This window comes from Rattus norvegicus, chromosome 3 (genome assembly GCF_036323735.1).
Source record: "Rattus norvegicus strain BN/NHsdMcwi chromosome 3, GRCr8, whole genome shotgun sequence".
Lineage (NCBI taxonomy): Eukaryota > Metazoa > Chordata > Mammalia > Rodentia > Muridae > Rattus > Rattus norvegicus.
In genome coordinates, this window is record NC_086021.1 from 78,330,040 (window position 1) to 78,353,520 (window position 23,481).

The 23,481-nt window shown below is 47.1% G+C and overlaps 1 long non-coding RNA gene across 4 annotated transcripts in view; it reads left to right on the forward strand.

Annotated features, from left to right (window-relative positions):
- Positions 1-12,445: 12,445 nt before the first annotated feature.
- Positions 12,446-23,481, forward strand: part of LOC102546819 (uncharacterized) — a 57,616-nt gene continuing 46,580 nt past the window's right edge. For 3 of the 4 annotated variants that reach the window (XR_005502232.2, XR_005502236.2, XR_010064817.1), the window contains exons 1-2: positions 12,446-13,778; positions 15,529-18,440. This is a non-coding gene — a long non-coding RNA (uncharacterized LOC102546819). The remainder of the gene's footprint in view (positions 13,779-15,528; positions 18,441-23,481) is intronic. The other variant, XR_010064821.1, reaches the window with a different exon arrangement.

The window sequence follows — 23,481 nt, forward strand, 5'->3', positions numbered from 1 at the left end:
TGCTGCCATGCTCCCCAACACAACGGTCATGGACTCTAACGCTCCATGACTGTGAACCTCAATAAACTTGATCTTTTATAAGTTGCCTCAATCATAGTCTTCCTTCATAGCAGAGGAAAAGTAGCTAAGACAGGAGGGGCAGAAATCTTTCTCTTTGATTTCTTTTCCTGGGAGTTTTGCAGTCAGCTGGGCTCTGGAAATGGTGTAGAATAGGAAAATAAAAAGAAAATCTTTGTTGTTAAATACTGAATACAAAGGTCTATATAATGTGTGTGTGTGTGTGTGTGTGTGTGTGCGTGCGTCCATCCATACTACCCCCCGACAGATATACATACCTCAGCTTTTGCTGACCTATCACCCCGACCCCAATCCCCGCTAAGGAGCATCACCTGTCTCTCTTAGCCATCTCCCTGGACAGCTTTCCAGCGTTATTCTCACTCAGATGCCATCTAACCTTAAGAGTCTGGATCCCTGTTCCCCTTTCCTTCCTTCCAGTGTGACCATGGACAAGTTCTTTAGTCAGTCAGGGTGCCAGCTGTCTCATCTGTAAAATGGGTGAGCACAGTGTTCTGTGATTCACTTCAGATAACCCATGCATAGCACTGGGCACAGGGTCTAGTACCTCTGTGACACCTTACAAGTACCTGGGGGCGTGTTCCTTCTCCTGGGTTTCATGTCCCTGCTGCAAATGGCTTCCTCTTTTTGCCAGGTGTGCTCCTTTCCACACTCTGCCCTCCCCACAGGTGATATTGTTTCCTGTGGTTCTGGCTTCTCCTTCTGACCACACTTCCTCTTCTTAGCCACTTCCTATTTGTATCAGTTGTCAGCAGCTAATTTCTCTTACCCAGCCACCTCCCCTCCTCCCACATCTCTCTACCTCTCAGTATCCACTAACCCAGGGCTAACAGTGCCTCCATGCGAGCCGGCCTCCTTGACCTCACCTCCGCCCCTCCTCCTTCCGTTCTCCTGGTCCTGTCCAGTGTTCCCTCAGAGACTGGTCCCAGTGGATACCAAAATCTGTGGAGGTTCAAACCCCACGGATAAGATGGTGTTTGCATACAACCCAAGCACATCCTTCCAAATACTTTAAATTGCCTGTACATTACTGGCATTACCTAACACACTGTAAATGCTCCAGCAGTAGTAGTTGTGTTCTGTCTGAGGAGAAAATGACCAGGAAGAAGAAAGTCCGGGAGTTTCTGTCTGGTATAGGTATAACCATCGGCCTAACAAGGAGGCCCGGAGAGTAACTGAGGCTCTACAAAGTAGAGAGCCCAAGCAACAGGCATTCCTACACAGCGCTGCATCCATGGGACTTCAGCTTAATGTTCGCACTCAGGAACCTCAAGTTCTGCCTTTTGGGACTTTTTCCCCGGGTGTTTCAATGGGAGGCAGGTCATATCCATGGATGCAGGCTCCGCAGCCTCGAAAGTGCCAACCGTGAGCCCTCTCTGCCGATTCCCTTTCGTTTTGCTGTTTCTTTCTTTTACCTATCCAAGCTCTGGAGCATCTGCAGTGCTACCAATGCCCCTAAGAAGTGCTCCCTGAGCAGGGACCTTTCAGCTGTCCCTGCTCTCATGGATATCCAGGTGTCCTATATCATGGATACCTTGGGGGATCTCCCAGGGCACAGAGGAAAGTAATTTGACAAAAGCTAGAATGGGACTTGGCTTAGGAGGGAGGAGTGAGGCCAGCCTAGCTCCAGGCTCAGGAGTTGTCTCCAAACAGGGCTGGAGGAGCCCAGGCAGGATTGCAGCAGCCATGGACCAGAGGTGGATGGGAGAACTAACTAGACTTAGGAAAACTTCTAACACTGCTCAGTAAAGGAGATCGACCTACCCTGGCTCACAGTCTACCAAGCTTGGCTCTTACGCAGCCCCTCTCTCTTTCAAGCAGCCATTAAATGCACACTAATTCCATGTCTTACATCATTATATTCCTGATCCCGCGGGGCTTCATACAACTTTACCTATAACAGTTATTTGGCTACCAAAATAAAAACAACTAATATTAACTATTGACTATGATTTCTTTCAAGTTCATAGATAAAAATTTAAGCATTGGCTTGTTGTTAAACATGATGTGAACTGTTTGCGCACTTAAGGCTGGTAAGTAGGGGTGATCAGCTGGACACAGCTGGATCTAGCCTGTCGTCCCAGTACTTGGGAGGCAGGAGAATCAGGAGTTCATGGATACATAGCAAGTTTGAGCCAACATGGGCTACCTTGTCTTAAAAACCAAACACAAACAAGTACACTCTATGCCTCTGAATAACTTTCAGCCTTGCCTTGGGCTCTGGAGCTGAGTCTTTCCTAAGCCCATTCTGTGGGGACTTGGAGGGTTGGCTGTCCTGCTGGGAAGCTTAATGAAGCTTAGGTGCCTGAGCCACTGGGCCTGGGCCGTGTGTCAGTCAGGCTGCAGGGAGGGTCGTGCGGAGATGTCCCAGGTGTAAACCTGGAGGCATTCAGTGAAAGATTCAGTGCTGTGTGGAGAGAGGAGGACTCTAGGAAGACTTGGAGAGTCTGGGTGGCCAATGGAGCCGGTCGTCAAAGACATACTGAAGGAGGAAACGTTAAAGCGGATGGAGCACAAGTTGCCACGAGCCTCTTCACTCAAGGCTTAGAAGAAGCCCTAAGTGAAGGTGTCCGGGGTACTGTGGAAGAGTAAGAAGAGGTCCTAAGGATGACCCACAAGTGTTATATGACAAACACGGTGTGGACTTCTGAGGAGCCAACACAAGGTGGTCTCCACCACCCTCGGGAAGGAATGGCCAGCACTCCACCTGACACATACATCCGCACCACAGGGAGGTGACGGGACTGATCCAGGATTGTGCAGATATAGGTCATGGCTCTCCACCCTACTTTGAACCTTTCAGTTTGGAAGACTGGATGGAACGGGAAGTAAAAGTTTTGCAGAATAAACAATTCCTTAAGGAATGCCTGAGATTTTCAGAGTCGTGGAGCTGAAGCAGCCAGACGAGAAGGAAGACCTGGAGAGGATCCAACAGAGATGTCTTGGGGAAGCAGGAAGGACAGAGCCATGACTGAGGGGCTGCCGACGTGGCCCTGGAGAACTTTTGAGCACCAGAGGGTAAATCAGTATGGCTCTTCCAAGGTGATAGAAACACACGAGGCTACCTTGCCATCGTCTCTTTCCTGCACTCCCACCAACTTGTGTATGGCCCAGAGGAGCTCAGGATTGGTGGTCCCTAAGTGAGAACAGGGTCAGGGCAGTAAGTTCCATGAGGGACAAGAAAGATTTTTTTTTTTTTTGGTTCTTTTTTTCGGAGCTGGGGACCGAACCCAGGGCCTTGTGCTTCCTAGGTAAGCGCTCTACCACTGAGCTAAATCCCCAGCCCCGACAAGAAAGATTTTAAAGTTTAGAAGAAACATGTCTTTCAAGTTGCTCAGCTGGAAGGAAATGAGGAAGACTGCTGCTTGGGTGACAGGGACCCCCTCCCCCGACCCTAAGGAACCTCAGTCAGGGACCAGATGATAGAAGGAAAAGGACGCTGGGCTCACCCAGTTGCCCACCCGGCATCTTGCCTACCGATCTTGCCATATCAACCACCAACTTGTAAAGTTCAGCCCAAGTCCCCTGTACCCCACCTCTCAGTTTCCTCAAGAAGTGACAGTTATGTCAATCTTGAAGAAAGAAGGGAGCCAGGTAGGCACTTTGCTCCAAAACAATGTGGTTGCCACATTAGGTAACCAAAGTGCAGGCTGCTGAGGGTGTCTGGGACCCAGCCCAGTCAGAGGGCATGGCTTGCTAAGCTGCCTTTTAAGCGTTTGTGAGGTTCACATGAATAGCTCACCCTCTGAACACTCTTCTTGAAAGCCTGTCTAACGAAAAAACTAAAATTGAGTTTTTAAGGGCATGCACTGCTCTAGCAGAGTATGAATTCTTTTCCCAATGCTAATAATTTTGGGTGTCTCACAACTGCCTGTAATTCCAACCCTAGGGGACCCAATATTCTCTTCTGGTCTCCATGGGCACTTATGTTTATGAGCATGCGCAAGGACGTGCGCGCATGTGCACGTTCCCCACCCCCCCGACACACACACAAATAAACAAAATCTTTAACAATTTAAAAACACAAATCTCCAAAGCTCACAGGCGACGTTCACTACGCATGCGTGCTGAGTTAGGTAGGAAACAAGCTGGCTTCACGTACTCTTCACTGTGCATTCAGAAAACATTTCTCACAAAGAAATGGACTTCCCTTGACTGAGCAGCTCAGGCAGAGAATTCTAACTCTTTACCCAACGCAAATACTTCTGGGTGTCTCACAACTGCCTGTAACTCCAATCCCTTCTGAGTAAATCGCGCCCACCTCAAGAACCGTTATCATCAGAACCTACCCAAGGGTTCTCATCATCCCGCCTTTCCTCGAGACAGGTTGGTTTTGTGAGTGGCTGCATTAGAATTGTCGTTTCCTGGATTACTGAGGGGCCGACTGTTGGTCCGCATCTTAGTGGATGCGGTGTAGTTCCTCTTTCACCAGTCAGTCATCTTAGGTTGTTCAGGAAGGTCTAAATTTGGCTGAGGTGCGTTTGCTCTCCTACATGCTCACCTGACCATCAACCCTTTGCCATTACACTTCTCTGAGGTGAAGCAACGTGGTACCTACACTTCTCTGAGGTGAAGCAACGTGGTACCTCTCTAGGTGACACCTGGCAGGAGTCACTTTTCAGTGAGTGGCGGAGCTGAGCCTAAATAGACCCTGGTGTTCTTTCAGTGTCTATGAGAATTACAGAAATAGGTCACTGAACCTTTTTAAAAATAGAATTGACACATTTCAGGAAAGCACTCTTTTTTTCCCCCTGCTGAGACAGCATAGAGTACAAAATGAAGCAATCTCAAGAAGTAGCATTTTAAAAACCTTTCCTTCAGTCTTATTTACGCTGTGTTTTACTGTGTTGCATGCGTGTGTTGTATGTATGTGGGCCACAAGTGGGCCTGGTGCTAGAGGAGGTCAGAAGATGCTCTGGAGGGGTGGGTGGTTGTGAGTTATTTTGTAGGTGCTGGAAGCCGTTGGACCCAGGGCCTCTGCAAGAGCACAGGTGCTTTTAACTACTCTGCAGCCCCCAGAGGGAGAATTTAGGCACCTGGCATGAAATGTACTCGTTCTCTTTTGTTAAGATTTGTTTTTTATTTTATGTGCATCGGTAAGTTTTGCCTATGTGTACTTCTGTGAGAGTGGGGCTGTCGGATCCCCTGGATTGGAGTCACAGACTATTGGGAGCTGCTATTGGGTGCTGGCATTGATCATGAGTCCTCTGGAAGAGTAGCCAGTGCTCCTAACCACTAAACCATCACCCTAGCCCAAAATTTAAACATTTATTTTTCTTTTCTTTGAGATTTATCTATTTTATATATGTGAGTACACTATCGCTGTCTTCAGGCACACCAGAAAAGGGCATCGGATCCCGTTACAGATGGTTGTGAGCCACCATGTGGTTGCTGGGAATTGAACTCAGGACCTCTGGAAGAGCAATCAGTGCTCTTAACTACTAAGCCATCCCTCCAGTCCTCAACATTCATTTTTAAAAATAACTATTATTTTTATTTTATGTGCATTGATGTTTTGCCTGTAGGTATGTATGTCTGTATGAGGGGGTCAGATCTTGGAGTTATAGACGCTTGTGAGCTGCCATGTGTGTGCTGGGAATTGAACCCTAGTCCTCGGGAAGAGCAGTGAGTGCTCTTAACCACTGAGTCATCTCTCCAGTCCCTAATTTCAACATTCTTAATGATAGTGACATACGTGTCTTTGCTAAGAACACCTATACAGCCACCAGGACAACTGAGACAGTTCTGCTGAGGAATGAACAATTCCTTGTGAATGCTCAGTCATTTGGCAATGGCTTTTGATGGAAAAGAGAAGCCACACCATCAACTGTTGGCAGTACTTGTTCTCTTGCCAAAGTCAAGATCTCCATCTTACTTGGGTTTGCCTTTTTCCCATAAAGTTTCATCACAGTCTCCCAGATAAAGCATGGGCCATTATCAAACACGTGGCTGCTTTATAAGTCACAAGGCTACCATATCACCTTCAAATAGCATCATTTCAACTCTTCCAAGGACTTAGCGTATCATGGTTGGGACAGTCATACTCTGTTTTGCCCATGGCTCCTTTTTTTTTTTTTTTCGGAGCTGGGGACCGAACCCAGGGCCTTGCGCTTGCTAGGCAAGCGCTCTACCACTGAGCTAAATCCCTAACCCTTGCCCATGGCTCCTTAAGACCAGCTAAGAGTTCCAGTTCTGTTCTGTGGGGGGCTGTGTGTGACCTGCTCCTAAGCCATCTTTAGAAAGCTCTCTCCAGCTGTTGCCCACCTGCTTCTCACATCAGCACTGCCATTTCCTTTAAAAGCCTGTCAGCTTCAGGGGAGAGCCCAGGTCTCCTCTGGACTTCTTTTTTTTTTTTTTTTTGGTTCTTTTTTTCGGAGCTGGGGACCGAACCCAGGGCCTTGTGCTTCCTAGGTAAGCGCTCTACCACTGAGCTAAATCCCCAGCCCCTCCTCTGGACTTCTAAGGAACTTCTCACATCTCTATACTTGAGTCTGATGTAGAGATGAGTATCGTCTGATGATTAGGAGAGCCAAGCCTCTGGTGACTCTCTGGTTAATTCCAAGAACAGCAGGAGAAGATACTCGAGGGACTAGAGTCCCAAGAAAGGGAGGTGAACGTGAGTGAGGCTGGTTGCAGGCTGGAACAAGGTCATCTTGTGTTAGGAAGGTCTGGAGGCAGGGAACGAGTGTTGTGCTGTCACTAGCATGATATTCAAGCAGTGGCCCCGAGAGGATGGGGAACAGACAGAAGGACAGATGGGAGACAGACTTTTAGTAGAACACATTTGAAAACACAGGCAGGGGCTGGGGATTTAGCTCAGTGGTAGAGCGCTTACCTAGGAAGCGCAAGGCCCTGGGTTCGGTCCCCAGCTCCGAAAAAAAGAACCAAAAAAGAAAAAAAAAAAAAACTGAAAAAAAAAAAAAGAAAAAAAGAAAACACAGGCAAACAAAGGAGAGGAGTCAAGGGTCCTGGTGTGGCATTTCTAACCAGAACATATAGATCTGTCCATACTAATCCATTCCTAAGTATGAGATGGGCTCTTACTTTGCACGAGACATTGCTGTGGACTCTGGAATTACTATCATAGTTCAAAGGTTGTTTCCATTCAGGTGGGAGGGGTCCAGGCTGTGTGGACAAAAAAATACAAGTTAGACAATATTCAAAAAGTTCATTTATTCATGCTGATAACCGCTCTTGGAAAATGAAGAGTGTCATAGGAATCTGGGACCAGGAATGATGTTTCTGAGGTAATCAATTCCACTGGAGACCTCAATGATGAGAAGGTGCCGATTAAAGAAGATCCTGGTTAAATAAGAGAGCTTCAGCTAATGGCTGTGGGGTAGGAAAGATCTCAGCACACTTCAGGAGCAGAAAGAGGACCCCATGGCACTGCCAAGAAGTTTGTCCACCTAGGTGGCATTCTGACTGTTTGCCAGGCTACGCCTGGAGCCCTCAGACCATTGTCTTTGGTTTCTAGATACCCTGGGTCCTACCCATATCTCCTTTCTCTTTCTCTTCAGACCAGCTTCAACCGGAAGTGGCATTAATACACATAAACCCACCTAGGGTCTGAGAAGGAAGCAGTGTCACAGCTAGTGTGCAGAAACAGAACGGGGAGAAGCTCTGGGACCAGCCGGTTCCTTTTCTCAGGGTTATGGTTCTTACTGTTTCGCCCACGAACCCCTTCAGCAATGTGCCGTATGAAAACCACACAGAGAGTGTTCCCTATACAGCTAAGGAAGCATTGACGAGGTGAGCAATGGATCATCTCATCCCTTCAACATGCTTTGCACTCAGGCCGGGCAGACGCTGCCCCATTTTATGTGTGGGGAAACTAAAGGGCAGGTGACTAAGCAGATGCCTGCAGTAACGGGACCAGCTGGTAGCTACTCTGGAATGGAAGCCTACATCTCGTCATTCCCAGCTCTGGGCTCCTTAGAAGTTCAGGTCAGGGCGGTCAGCATCGTTACTCCTTTTTATCTTCTATATCCCGCATCTACCCCTGGGCCTGCTGACATCCCTGCAGAGCGGCCTCCGCACACACTGTGGCCCTTGCGGGCCTCCAGTGGGAATGAAAGGTGCGGGGCCAAATACTTTCCAATGTGGGGAGAGACACACGTAGCTTGCCTCCGGAATCTAAGGGTGTGAAGATCAAGGGGACATTCTAGAAGGACACAGTCTCAGTCAGTTACACCTAGACTTTTCCTTTATCTTTTGAAGACTGGGTTTCTTGCCAAACTTCTGCAGAAATGAACCTGAAGGACCGCCACCTAGTGGCCTGCACCGTAAGGATTGACACTCATTTCCCCCACAGTTCCACGGGGCCACCTTGTCTAGAAAACTGGGCCCATAGAGGTCTTGCCATTCACCAGGATAAACTCCAAATGGACCAGGAGTCCTGACGTGAAACATGAAACCATACAAATGTTAAGGGACACTTGGGTGGATTTATTTATATCCCGAGTGTGTGGGAAGTTCACTCTTGAGTGTGAATCAGGGGCATTTGGACACCTGTTGATCCAGATTACAGGGGTGACACGAGGTACATCCTCCCTAATGAGCGCTAAGCCCCAACCGAGGCTCATTTTCCCCGGACAAGGAAATGAGATGAAAAACCAACTACACTGGTTGGGCAGAAGGTTAAAAAATACGCCTTACTCCTCAAAGGGAGACAGTATGTATGGTGATACATATCTCAGTCTCCTCTGGAGACTGAGGCAGGGGGATGGCTTGGATCCTAGAGTCTTGGAGTATTCTGGCAACACAAATAGAGAGCATTGAGGGCAGACAATCAAGCACAGACACCCAGTTAAAGCTCAGCCTAACACTCAATTTTTTTTTCCGTTTAATGTATCTTGTTATTTCTTTTTTCTTTTATTGGATATTTTTTACATTTACATTTTAAATGTTATTCCCTTTCCCAGTTTCCTCTCCAGAAACCCCCTATCGAATCCCCCCTCCCCTGCTTCTACCCACCCACTCCCTCCCACCTCCCCTCCCTGACATTCCTCTACAATGGGGCATCGAGCCTTGACAGGACCAAGGGTCTCTCCTCCCATTGATGCCCAACAAGACCGTCCTCTGCCTCATGTGTGACTGGAGCCACAGGTCCATCCCTGTGTTCTCTTGAGATGGTAGTTTAGTCCCTAGGAGCTCTGGGGGGTCTAGTTAATGGATATTGTTGTTCTTCTTAAATCCCAAATAAATGTTTTTGTATGAGAAATAAAACATTGAAAGACAGTAAAAGAAAAACATTAATAAATTAAATAACCATATTCAAAAATGATTCAAGGAAATTAGAAGGTTGTGAGAAAACCCTTATAAAATGTATGTTGGGCATAGGTATATCTGTGATATTAGGAGCATGGGGAACATTTAAATATTGAAGAAAATGTCACTACTTGATGGAAAATCAGGCAAAAGGCATAGACAGTTTACGTGCACATAAAAATTGTTGCTAAGTAGACCTGGAACATATGGAAATGTGTGGCCTGTAAGAAGCACGCTAGTCTATCAACTGAAGCCCACGTCTGAGGTTTGACAATGTGCACTGTAGAGAAAGAGTGGGAAAGGAAAATGGTACAATCTCCATGGAAGGAATTTGGAAATATTTGGTAAAACCACTATGTGTTTACCTTTGAACCCAGCAGTCCTAACCCAAGGGACTTACCCTGCAAGTGTGTGTCCACAAAGTATGAGACTTTCAAGGTTATTCATGGCTGGACATTTGTCACAACAAAATGTTGCAAGCAGCTTCAATGCTCAGTCTAATTGAGGAGATAGGGCTTGTGTGATACAGTGAGTGGAGAAGAGTAGAAGCAATAAAGGCAGATGTAGCACATTATCTTTATATAAATAAAGATATACAGGAACAATAAACTAAAACTCCAAATGTCTATAAAACCAAATTCTTTGTACAATAAACATAAACTAGTAAAAAAAAAATCTTAAAGGAATAAAAAAAAAACTAATGAAGTTGGTTGCATATAGGAATTGGTAGGGACCCAGTTGGGAGGAAGGACTGAGGCTGTAAGGAAGGCTTTCAAGGACACCTTTAAATTACATAAAATATAAAAGTTTTCCACATTTGAAATTATTCTCTTATGGACTTAACAAAAAAATTATCTTACTATTTTTTAAAATTCAGTATACATGTGTAGGTCTGTGTGCAGATATTAGCATGTGATAGCCCATGTCCATGGAGGCCAGATGCATAGGCTTCCCCAACCCTGGGATCCACAGTTACAGGCCGTTGTGAGCCACTCCACATGGGTGCTAGGACTTGAACTCGCATCCTCAATAAGAGCTATTAATTGCTGAGTCATGACTTCATCCCCCATATTCTAAGTTACTTAAAGTGTAAAAAACGTAAAAGAAAAAAATGGAAAAAAAAACCCATACAACTAAGTGAAAATAGAAAAATAAGGAATAGGATTGTCTATGAAATCGATTCTGAAACCACATAGGAGTAAAGCAGAACCATGTGACTTGAGGATACAGTATTCTGACGTCATGCCCATTGTGAGATAGGTGCCCAAAACGAATAGAAATGTGGCATTCTGAATGTTTGTGGTTTGGGGTGTTTAGTTTTGTTTTAAAGACAGGGTTTCTCTATGTGGCCCTGGCTAACCTGGAACTCGCTCTGTAGACCAGGCTGGCCTGGAACTCAGAGATTTACCTGCCTCTGCCTCCCAGCATCCGGGATTAAAGGCCTGCACCACCATGCCCAGATTGAATGTTCTTAGAAGATGTTGACTGGGGAATAAATTGGAGTCCTAATTCTGAAAATGTTTACGCCAATTACAGGTTAGAGTGAAAAGTTAGATATATTAGAAAGCAAGGTTGTCACTGTGGAGGGAAGATGTCAAATAGAGAAGGGGAAGGTGAGAGAGGACACCGTAAATGGGATTCGACTGGAAGAAGTCTCTTTACAAAAAAGTGCCTTCATATTTACCCATTTACTTATTTATTTTTATTTACTTTTACGAAGTGCATCTCCTCAATCTATACGCTAAAAGGGTCTGTAAGCTGTCTTAATCAGTGTCTTATTGCTGTGAACAGACACCATGACCAATGTAAGTTTTATAAAGGACAACATTTCATTGGGTCTGACTTACAGGTTCAGAGGTTCAGTCCCTTATCACCAAGGCAGGAGCATGGCAGCATCCAGGCAGGCATGGTGCAGGAGGAGGAGCTGAAACTTCAACATCTTCACCAGAAGGAAGCCAGGAACAGACTCAGCATCTTAGGAGGAGCTAGGAAGGGGGTCTCCAAGCCTGCTCCCACCGTGACACACTTCCGCCAACAAGGCCACACCTTCTAATAGTGCCACTCCCTGGGCCAAGCATATGCAAACCATCACAGTAAGCTATGACATCCAAGTGGCGTTGAGCAAACCTCCGTGAGTCTCCTGCTAAAAGAAGCCTTGGAGAAATAGCTGGTTGCAGCTCTGGCACAGGGAAAATACCACGTGAGTCAGAAAATAGAACACCTACAGACAGACATCAAGTTGGAGGAGCCTCCACTAACCACTCACCGTGGGGCAATCAGGATAAGAAGCAATAAAGTGATGTCGGTAGGGAGGCGCTGCTTAGCGATAGAATACGTGCCTCGCGTGGTGTAGATCCTGGTTCTATCCCCAGCATCGCAAACAACACCGACAATGGTAATGAAGAGCAGGAAAGCAGTTGTTGCGCTGGAACTGAGCCGGAACCTCCCCTCAGCTGGCCAGCATAGCCGGAAGTGCATGCAGGCTGCTGGGGGTGGGGGTGGGGTGAGAAAGTCACCAATAGTCTTACCCAGTGTGACTGCAGAGGGCTGCAACATGACCCTGCCAGCCAGGGTTTGCCCACTGTGCAACAGCAGCACAGGCATCCTGCTTAGCCAGCCGAGAGGAGTTTTCTAGCTCACTTCCAGTTCAATTTCTTTTCTGCCCTACACCCATGGTTGTCTTGCAATAGGTTCTTACCATCTAAACGGTGGGTAAGCAGAAACAGTAGGAATGGCCTGTGCTTGTGCTATTTGGGGGATCTCAGGAGCCTTCCAATGAACAAGGAGGATTCTACAGCTAACAATGGATCTTCATTTAATTGCTAATAGCTTCCGGGAGCAGCATCCTGTACCCAGGTAGAATCCTCCTCCTCCTCTTCCTCCTCCGTGTGTTTTTAATTTATTTGCACATTTTAAATTATCTTCAAAATAGTAAGTCTCTTGGGCTGGAGAGATGGCTCCGTGGTTAGGAGCACTGATTGCTCTTCCTAGAGGTCCTGAGTTCAATTTCCAGCAACCACATAGTGGTTCACAATCATCTGTAATGATATCTGATGCCCTCTTCTGGTGTGTCTGAAGACAGCTACAGTGTACTCAGATATATAAAATAAATAAATAAATCTTCAAAATAGTAGGTCTCCTGATGACTTTTTCCTCATTGATCCTTTGTTTCGGTTAACCTAGGGTCCTCCCTCCAGTTTCATGTGGCATGTATTGTATGAGCCATTTTCCCTTAAGGCCTCCTTCTCCTGCCCCATGGGTCCCTTTCTAGCTTCCTGGACTCCACAGGCACTCCAGTCAAACACACAGATTTAAAACTCTGAAGCAAGGATCTTCAAAGAAGAGAGAATGCATATTTACCTTCATCTTAATTTATATTTTATATTTTTTACTCGGTATAAAATGTCCAAGTTCCGCCCATTTTCTTGCAGATTTTGTTTTTATTTAAACCAAGCAAAACTCATTTGTTTACATGTGCCACGTTTTCATGGTCACGAATCAGCTGATGGACATGCAACTTGATATGGTTTCCTAGTTACTGTGAGGAGAGCAGCTACACACGATGTTCATAACGTTCGAGTTATTCTACTCTCCGGAGCAAGTCCAACTCACATTCAAGGAAGAAGGACACAAAAGGTGTAAATTCCACCATGGAACAGGCTGGCAGTGGGTACCTCCAGATACAATGGCACTAGAAAATATACATCGTCAGCTCTGCAGCCAAGTGGGAACTTTAACGGTTCTTTGGAAGGTCGGTTGGATGGGGTTTTGCTGAGGCAAACACGGGAAGGAGTGTCTTCCTGAAGTGGACACAGGAGAGAGGATGTTCTGCTAAAGCAAGCACGTGAAAGAACCTGTGATGAAGGATCCTTTGCTAATGACATGCACGTGCTGGCCCTCCTTACATTGTGTAGTTGAGTTGCATTTTTGGGACTCCATAGAGAGAAATGCACCAAAAAGCTTCTGGTGGTGTGCTGCAGTTTCTTGGGGCTTCTGAGGACTCGGGCTGATTGGCCGAGTGACGTCAGCTGAGACAGGTGCACGTGCTGAGGCGAGACCGCTGGGGGGGAAGTGACGTTGGAGGAAGTATAAACAGGACTGGGTGGACAGTGGGCTGAGCTGGGCTTGCTTATAGAGCTAGCAATGTTTGTGGGTCACGCATCTTCACTGATCTTTGCTTCCTTGAGAGAGGCACAGCCGAGAACTTCTCCTGGGGTTCCTCCGGGTTCCTCCTGCAGACTTGTGCTGAGGCTTGGCTGCCTCTGCTAGGTAGTGCCATGGCTGCCGATTCATGTTTTATCCCGACTCTACCGAACTGGACTTCTGGTGTATCCGAGAGGTGTTTGCAAGTGGATCGAGCTGCCGCTGCCGACCTGTGAACTGAACTGCCGACAACACAGACAGGAGTTACTTCAAGGGACCTTTCTAAACAGGTTCACTTCCTGTATCCTTTCTTTCCCACTAACTCTGGTGGGTGGTGGGCTAAAAGGGAGGTTAAAGCATTTAAGAACCATCATTAAAAATAGGTTTTGAAAAAAATTCAAGTTACACTGTAGTATTGTTCGGGGTGAGAGGAAGACAGAAGAAACAAACAGAGGTAGAATGTGAACACTCTACAATGGTGGTTCTCAACATTTAGTTTCAACCCCTTTGGGGTCACATATTAGATATCTGCATATTGGATACTTACATTAGGATTATGTAATGTAAGAGCAAAATCACAGTTATGAAGAAGTAATGGAATGACTTTATGGTTGGGGGTCACCACAACACGAGGGACTGTATTAAAGGGTCACAGCCTTAGGAAGGTTGAGTTCCAATGCTCTATAAGAAACCTAGCCCGGACTCTGAAAATGTCAGCATCCTGGAAAAGAAGTCAAGCTCTTCCAGGCTATGTAAAATTAAATTTCTGATTTGCTCAGGGAGGCAAAAGGCACACTACAACCACCAAGTACCTGGAACACAGAGCACTTACCAAGCTCTTTTTTTTTTTTTATTATTATTAACTTGAGTATTTCTTATATACATTTCGAGTGTTATTCCCTTTCCCGTTTCCGGGCAAACATCCCCCTCCCCCCTCCCCTTCCTTATGGGTATTCCCCTCCCAGCTCTCCCCCCATTGCCACCCTCCCCCCAACAGTCTAGTTCACTGGGGGTTCAGTCTTAGCAGGACCCAGGGCTTCCCCTTCCACTGGTGCTCTTACTAGGATATTCATTGCTATCTATGAGGTCAGAGTCCAGGGTCAGTCCATGTATAGTCTTTGGGTAGGGGCTTAGTCCCTGGAAGCTCTGGTTGCTTGGCATTGTTGTACATATGGGGTCTCGAGCTCCTTCAAGCTCTTCCAGTTCTTTCTCTGATTCCTTCAACGGGGGTTCTATTCTCAGTTCAGTACTTACCAAGCTCTTAATGTAGTGTCAAGTTCATTGGCTGTGGCAGTGAGGCAGTGGCCATGGAGGAGAATCCCTTTTCTTCAAGGGAAAAGAATAGGAGTCAAATGATAGGAACCTCTGGGCTTGGTGACACACGCCTTTCATCCCAGCACTTGGGAGGCAGAGGCAGGTGGATCTCTGAGTTCAAGGCCTGTCTAGTCTACACAGTGAGTCCCAGAACATCCAGGATTATATAGAGAGACCCTGACTCAAATTAAACTAAACTAAACTAAACTAAACCAAAGTGTTAGGAGCCATAGAAATGCAAATTCCAAGGTTTTGGTGCTGCTAAGTTACTTTTCAATAGAAAAAAATACAACCTAGCCTATCATTACAGATAGGTGTGAGTATCTTAGACATTCAGTGTGTTACTGTTTCGACTCTCCCCTACCCTTTAACATGTTCCCACTAGCCAGGGGTGATGCACACCTTGAATCCCAACACTCGGGAGGCAGGAGGATCTCTGAGTTTGAGGCCAGCCTGGTCTACAGAGCAAGTTCCAGGACAGCTAAGGCTACTCAGAGAAACCCTGTCTTGAAAAAAAAAAAAAACCCTAATTACAGCAAAAAACTAATTAGTTTTTCCAACTAAAAGGTAGAGGCAGAGGTGTGGGTGACGGTCAGGAATTCATCCATGTGACGAGCCTGGGTCTGGCTGGGCTACCCTCGAGATTCTAGGGGACATACAGTCTACTAGTAGTTCCCAGCCAGTGTCCGTGTTGGCGATGGCCTGAGACATCCCTCTCCTCACCAGGTACGGTTTAGAATGTGTGGTCTTAGAGCATTTTCACTGCTACAGCACAATTCCCGACACCGAGCAGTGTATGAAGAACAGACATCTGTTGACTCTGGGGTCTGTAAAGACAAAGCTCAAGATGCCAGCATCGGCCGAGGGCAGGAGGAGAGCAAGAGGAGAGGTAGGGTTATAAGATCACTGTCATCTACAGGGGAGTTGCTGCAACCAGATTTCACCATTGGTTTTAGAGGAGACAGACATTCAACCTGGCAGGGCATGGTGGTGCCCACCTGGAATCCTGGCACTAAGCAGGTTTGAGACCAGTTTGGGCTACTTAGAGTTCCAGGTCAGCTTGCATTACATAGTGACACCTTGTCTGGGAAAACACATCAATTACCAGACCATAGGCGGGTGGTTTGCAGAATCAGACCTGGACTCCAATTCTTTCACTGCTGCTTCCTGGTTGTGCAGCTTTGGGAAGATTTCGAAACTTCTCTGACCCTCGGTTTTGTCATTTATTCAAGGGGGAGTTGACCGTGCCCACTCTGCGTGGCTGTGGTAATGTCCTAAGGAGATACTTTTTCTTAGGCCACATCCCATACTTTGGATACATGCACTCATCAAACACTCGCTGGGAGTGCCTGGGAAAGCACACCCATGTGAGTCAAGTCAAATGGGAGAGAGAATCCATGAGGTCAGTGCTAAAACGGTAGTGCTGGGATGTTCTGAGGTGAGAACTTCACAGGGTTCCTGCAAGGCCTTGGAGTTGCACTCTCTGCAGTGGTGAGTTTGATGGTCTGTGCTGTTGAGAAAAGAGTGCGCTCCTGCAGGGACAGACACTCCAGGGCAATGTATTCGGTACTTTAAGAGTCCAGCACGCGGCTAGATCTCCTTGGAAAAATAGCTTGACCTATGGGCAGGGCCGTGGTAAGGAAATGGGTCACAGGCAAGCAGCACCGGGCTTTAAAGGAACATTTCCAAAGGCCATGTGTCCCCGATATGGTAAGCCTTGAATTTAGAAAGCAGTCAGTGGTGGAACTTGGTTACGCTATATTGACAGAGGAGCGGGAGTTGTGGGGGGCATTAATTAATAACTAGAAGGAAATGCTGGGTCTTGATCTTTTCCCAGCCTTATTCCTGGAAGGGGAAGAGAAAGCCAGGGTGGGAACCAGGCCTGACCCTAGGAGGTGCAGAGTGAAGCTTGTAGCTACCTTGCTACCATTTCATCCGGTCCATTCCCCATGGCACCTACCCCATGTATTTTGAAGTTACTTTTTTTTTAACATATAGTTTTATGAAGTATAGTGTGATAATCATATACCCGGTGTGTGCGCCTGTGCGTGTGTGTGTGTGTGTGTGTGTGTGTTGATTTGTTGTGTGTTTGTTTTTTGAGGTGCTTGGGATGGCACCAGGGCCTCGAGCATGGCAGATCGGCACTCGACACCAGCCTACATCCTCAGCACCCCCTCGAGTCATAGAAAAACACTAGAATCCAATTCGTATCTCTGGTGAGATTACCCAACCTCCTCCTGTCCTGCCCCTACACCGTATGAAAGAAATTCTGATCACACATTTCCAGTATGTTTTTACCACATGTATACATGATATTCAATTTGATTTTTTTTAAAAAGGATACATTTATTTTATGTCTGAGCACTCTATCTACATGTACGCCTGCGTGCCAGAAGAGGACATCGGATCCCATTACAGACGGTTGCGAGCCACCATGTGGTTGCTGGGAATTGAACTCAGGACCTCTGAAAGAGCAGTCAGTGCTCGTAACCTCTGAGCCATCTCTCCAGCCCCCTGATTTGATTCTTTAAAAAAAGAGTATTTCCATTATTTTAAAGTGTGTGTGTGTGTGTGTGTGTGTGTGTGTGTGTGTAGCTGGAGTTACAGGTGGTTGTGAGGAACCCCATGTGGGTGCTAGGAATAGAACTCAGGTCTTCTGGAAGAACAGTTGGGACTCTTGATCCATCTCCCCAGCCCCTGATGGTTACATTTTCCTTTTTAAAGGCAAAGGAGTGAGAACTCCAAGCATCCACTTTCCATCCAAAGTAAGTGTATCTTCCTATGATCTCTTTTCTGCTGTCACGACCCGCTATGGTTTTCCATATCCTCGCTCTGTTTCTAGAAAACAAGGAAGAGAAGACAGCATCCTGGTGGCTTTGAGCAGGCCACTAGGACACCAGACCCATGTCAGCCCTGGGCTGAGAGGTCAGTGCTCCCTGTCCCCAGGGACCTGGCCTCAGGGACCAGAGAGTCTCAGCCTCACCCACTGCACACATGCATAAGGAGGCCTGCTGCCTCATTCCAAATCATTTTTCTAAGAACAAAAGTATGGACAAATAAGTATTTCCATCTTTATTTCAAATTCTAGGTTTCAACGACAATATTAACGCTACTCCGCAGTGCCGTAATAATATATCATTATTTCTATTTTACAGCTCTTCCCTTAAAGTAGCAAAGCGAATGTTTAAAACAGCAAAACTCGCAGCCCCACAATTCCCCATTCAGGCTCAGAATCTGTACTCTCCTTTCAGAATTGCACATAATTGAAAACAATGCAAACCCCCGATGTGCTAAATGCTGCAGTCATTAAAGCATTTTTTTTTAAATTTTTGGGATAAAAGATCGTTCTTGTGGTTGGGGTTATTATTTATTTATTTTTAGAAACCCCAAACAGGCTTGCTTCCTGTTCCCAGACTGACATCTGCTGGGGACCACGGGCTGGCGGGCTTGGGAGGCAGGCCCGCAGCCGGCTGCCACTCGGCGCCCTGGGGCTCCTCAGAGCCACCCGCGAGCCTGCGCGCTGAACTCGCTGGGTCCGGATCCGAGTTCAGCAACCTCCCGGGAACCCCACTTTCTCCCGCTCTTCTATCAGCTGAGATAAGGCCCAGAATGACACTGTCTTGGCACAGGAGCTCCAGGTTAGTGACTCTGGCAGGGACTTGGTAGGCAGGGAAGAGTTGGACAGAAATGGGAGCGTGGGCAGGATGTGTGACCCCACCGTATGATCCTCTCCCCGGTGCCACCAGGCCTGTGAATTGTTTTGCCTCCTTCAGGATGCGGCTGTATGCATGCGACTCACTTTTTTTTTTTTTTTTTTTTTTTTGCATTGTTTTCTCTGCCCTGCTCATTCAGTCCTGTAAGGGAGATCCCAGTTCTACTCTCTTCGTATTTGACAACCAGGAGCCAAGCTACCTTTGCAGAATGAGGTCAGAGGGGGGCCCTGGCCTATTTCTCAATCTTCTCTCTTTATGGCAGCCAGGCTCCTCCTCCCACCACTCGCCTCCTGGTCTGCCCCCTCCCCATCTTGGGAAAAAGTCTTGGAAGGCTTTCGGTGTGGAAAGATCCTTTGCCCTCCTCACACCCACACTTCAGTGGGTGTTACCTACATCAGGTGACCAGCCCGACCCTCCCGTTTCTAACCTCTTACTGAAATGCTCGTCTTCCTCCCCTAAAACTATTTTTGTAAGATTTGTGTGTATTGCCTTTAACTGTAAGTATATAGGGTTGGGGTATGGGAACATGAGTGCTGGGGTGGGGCCCTGATCCCCTTGGAGCGGAGATACAGGCAATGTGGATGCTGGGAATTGTACCCCTGCCCTCTGCAAGAGCAGCAAGCATTGTGGGTGCCAAGCCATCTCGCCAGCTCCCCCTGAACTATTTTATTTTGCAAGGCAGCCTCAAGCCCATTTAAGTACCTTTAGTGGAAACTCAGGGACACAGAAAGTCCCTTAGCCTGATATTCAGATGCCACATCCCATCCAGCGGGTGGGGGTGAGTGGAGGGTGTGTCCCCAATGCCTGGGCGCCCGTGGTGGGGGCCCCAGGAATGATTTGAGAGGTGAAGAGGGGGACTAACGGCGGAGTTACTGAGTAGAAGGTCCAATATCAGATGGAAAGTCTGGCTCGACTTCGCTGTGGTTGATTTTAATTTTAGAAAAGGGTTAGACTTACGGAAAAGTTGCAAGAACATCCCACAGACTTCCTGTACACCCTACGACCATTTTCTCCTCTATTTGCATTGCTAGTTGAGACTCTGTGCCCTCGAGGAAGGCCTGTGTGATACTTTGGCAGCACAGAGAATACTTCTGCAGAATGACCACGGCAAGGAGAGGAGGGGCTCTGAGGACACCGTGAGAGGGTGTTCTCGTTTTCTGTTACCTTCCAGTCCCTGTAAGTGACACTAGATGCAGATGGAACACACACACACACACACACGCACGCACGCACGCACACACGCACACGCACGCACACGCACGCACACACGCACACACACACGCACACACGCACGCACACACGCACACACACACGCACACACGCACGCACGCACACACACACGCACGCACGCACGCGCGCGCGCAAACACACAAAGAAAAGAAAAGAACAAAAGAAAGGGTTTGTGTAGTTTGGGCAAACCACATGTACTCTTTATCCTGTTGGCATCGATATTCACATCGGCCTCTGAGAGCATCCATCCATCCTCATGCCCTGCAGGGGTGCTCTCTGATGTAGGGAGTACGTGGTACTTTATCATCCGCCTAAATAAGAAAAAGTCTGGATTCCACACCACATCTGGCACTCTGAGCTTCCCACCCGTGGCTGGAATAGAAAGTTTCTTGTAAGAATACATTTAAGTAAAAAGAACAAGCCAATGAAGGAAAAAACAGTAAGCATGACTTTTTTTTTTTTTTTTTAAGTTTCTCCTGCTTTCCTTTCCCTGTTCTTTAGAGCCCTAGAAGGAGAACATGGAACCCAGTTGATATTTCTCTGGGAGAAAGACCTTCACCCTCACTCAAGCCAGGCCTTCCACCCCTAGCACATTAACGCTTGCTCCTGCCTGGGGTCCTTACACATTATGTTCTTCTATTTCCTCGAAAGGCTTCCTCTCTCTTCCTGGTACTCCAGGGTTTCTTCCAATCTCTCCTCAGATCCATCCTCTCCAGCAAGTCTATGTGATCGGCTGTAAGGTCCCATGATTTGGGTTTGGTTGTCCCCTGATTAAGCTCCCAAAGCTTACTTGGTGGAGCAAGTAGCAGTCGCCACTCCATTCACTATTCTAATCCTCACAGCAGTGCTGACAGGAAGTGTTGAGATTCCCCTTCTTAGGATCAAGGAATGAGGCTCAGGGGCAGAAGTTTCCTTCCCCAGGCTGCAGTAGACAGGGATAGCCGGGATCCCCCCCCACCCTCATCCTTCCCTCTTACTGTCCACTGCAAGAGCTGAACACCATGTGAACATCCCAGGGTTTCCAGGTCAAGATGGTCGGGCAAGGCATCTTCAGAGTGCCAAGCCTGGGTACAGGAGCTGACTGATCTACTCTGTGGTTACCTCAGCCAGGTGGCCTATAAGAGGCTGTTCTCTACCTCCCTGTTCATGTCTGCACTGAAATTCTCCTGGCTGGCCTAAGCCAGCTGAGGCTTACCTGTGCTGTTTTAAACTCTGATAGGGAATTACAGTTTGTGCCTCTTTTTTTTTTTTTTTTTTTGAGCTCAGCGGAAATACATTACTAACTTATGCTCTTTCATCTAGCATTCTGCACATGGGCTAAACCAAGAGAACTTGATAAGCATGAGGAAAATAAATGATTGGATAGATGATAGATGGGTGGATAGATGGATGGATGGATAGATGGATGGATGGGAGGGAGGGTGGAAGGATGGATAAATGGATGAGTGGTTGGACGAATTGATGGATGGATTGATGGATGGGTGGATGGATGGACAGAAACTAACAAGGAATAGACACATTTTTGTCCTTAGACATTTCTAACACATTTGACACGCCGTGACTGAAGGAGAGTGAAAACTAACACTTTCCAGATAATACTTCTCCAACCAGATGTTCAGAGACCAAACAAAAAAGGGAACTTAAAAATAACCCTTCACACTGCTTTGCATTCTATGCCTGCATCTCTGGTAGAATAATGTGGTAGCCATATTCCACACGTACGGTCTGCACTTGGGACTGACGACGCTAAGACATGCTAACTGGGGTAGAATGAACACGTGGTCTATGTGATGTAGAAGTGCCAGCAGCATCAAGGGAAGAGCGGGGAGGAACTGTGCCTGGCCAGGGCCTCACAGTCCAGATATGCCAACTGCTACCTCTCAGTGTCAGGGAAGTAGACCCTTACGGGAAAAGTAAAAAAGATGATCAAGTGAGGTCTGAACACTGCTGTCTGTGCAGCCATCCTCGAGAGTGTGCAGTCTGCATCCAAGGCTGCAGTTGTTACTGGGAAGAAACTCACACTGCACTGCACACAGATGGCCGCTCCCTCGTGTGGACCCTACACTGCAGTGTTTGCGTGATATGAGGCACTAAGAATCTAGAGATGATTCCAAGTACTTGTGAGAATAAGTGCAAGGTATATATATATATACACACACACACACACACACACACACACATATATATATATATGCAGATCCCTGTCGTTTTATAGAGGGGTCTGAACACACATGGGTCTTGGTATCCATGTGGCTCCTCGGAACCCATCCCCATCAGACGTAGATATTTCAGTGACTGTCATGGACATTCTGGTTATCAGCCTTACTTCTTTCTACTCCTCTACATTCTCCAGTAGAAGGAGAACACATTCACTAATGAGTCTCGTTCAGAAGCCAAAATGGCTACATATGGATGAGAGGACAAAATTTTGTCACAGGGTACAGACCAGCCTAAGAATCTAGGGACTCTTTGGCACAGCCATTTAAATTATAAGCTATTTATTTGTCTCCTTATTTACAATTAGCACCTGGTAATGCTCCGATCTTATGGAGGTCCTTAAAATCTGTTACCATGGTTACCACCAATGTACATGCTACACTATATAAAAGAAACAATTTAGAAATGGCTGGCTATTAAGCCGAGCCTATTTAACTGGTTTGGGAGATATTTCACTCTGGTGGAGTCCTTGCGTTTGGGTCCCACTTCAAAGTCAACGCATTAAGTTTTTGATGGGTTTTAAGATGCTTTCAGAGCCTCACGCTCTCACAGTAGGGAGCTGAATGTTTTTCAAAAGAGCCCTGAAGAAAGTGGTGCCTGGTAGAAAACAAGTGCGATGGGTGGAGAGCCGCAATCTCATTTAAAATGTGTTCAAAAAAAACGTCACCAAGAATAGCAACATCTCCTCCCACAAGTCCTCAGGCCCAGAGGTTTCCAGCAGCTGTGCCCAGGCCTTTTGTGCTCAGGCCTTCTGTGCCCATCCTCCCTCTGGGCAGACAGGAGTGTGCAGATGAAAGGGCCTCCCACTGTCCTCCTTTTTGTCACCAGATGATAGGCTGCAAGGCCATCCTCTCACATGCGCCTGGCTTCTTAAAAGGCTGTGGGGAACTTTTGCAGAACTTCCAGACTATGGCCCACAAAATGGCTACGTTGGTAGGAATGGGTGACTGGTATTTTCAGCTGTGACCGCTCAACCTCTCTCTCAATGTCTTACCTTTCTTCCACGTAAACAGGGGAAGCACAGGAAACAGAACATCCCCCTGCTTCTGGCTTCTGTCACCCAAACCCCTATCCTCCGTAGGGTGGGGGTGGAGGTTCAGGAAAAAGAGTTTGAGGAGAAGGAAAAGGAGAGGAAAAATGAAAGAAGAGAAGGGAAGGAGGGAAGTGGAGGGAGGGTCAGGAAGTGGGAGCGGGGTGGGGGGCAGGAATGGAGGTGTCTGTCTCTTAAAGGGGCTGACCTTTAAGGCAAATGCCAGGGAGATGGGAAAACAGGCATCAAGGCCACCTAGACCAGGGTTGCAGTGTAAGGTCAGGCAGGATGGGTGATGGAGGCCTGAGGGGGAGCAAGCAGTAAGGCCTGGGTCTGGGGAGCGAGCTATTCCACCCAAAGCCAGAAGACCCCTTTGACTTGGATAGATTTCAAGAGGCAGGCCAGGGCCCCGGGCCTGGCAGAGTCATGGGCAGGGGTTTGGGGGCATCTGAGCAGTGTCTATGTGTGCCGAGAGGGAGAATAGACAGG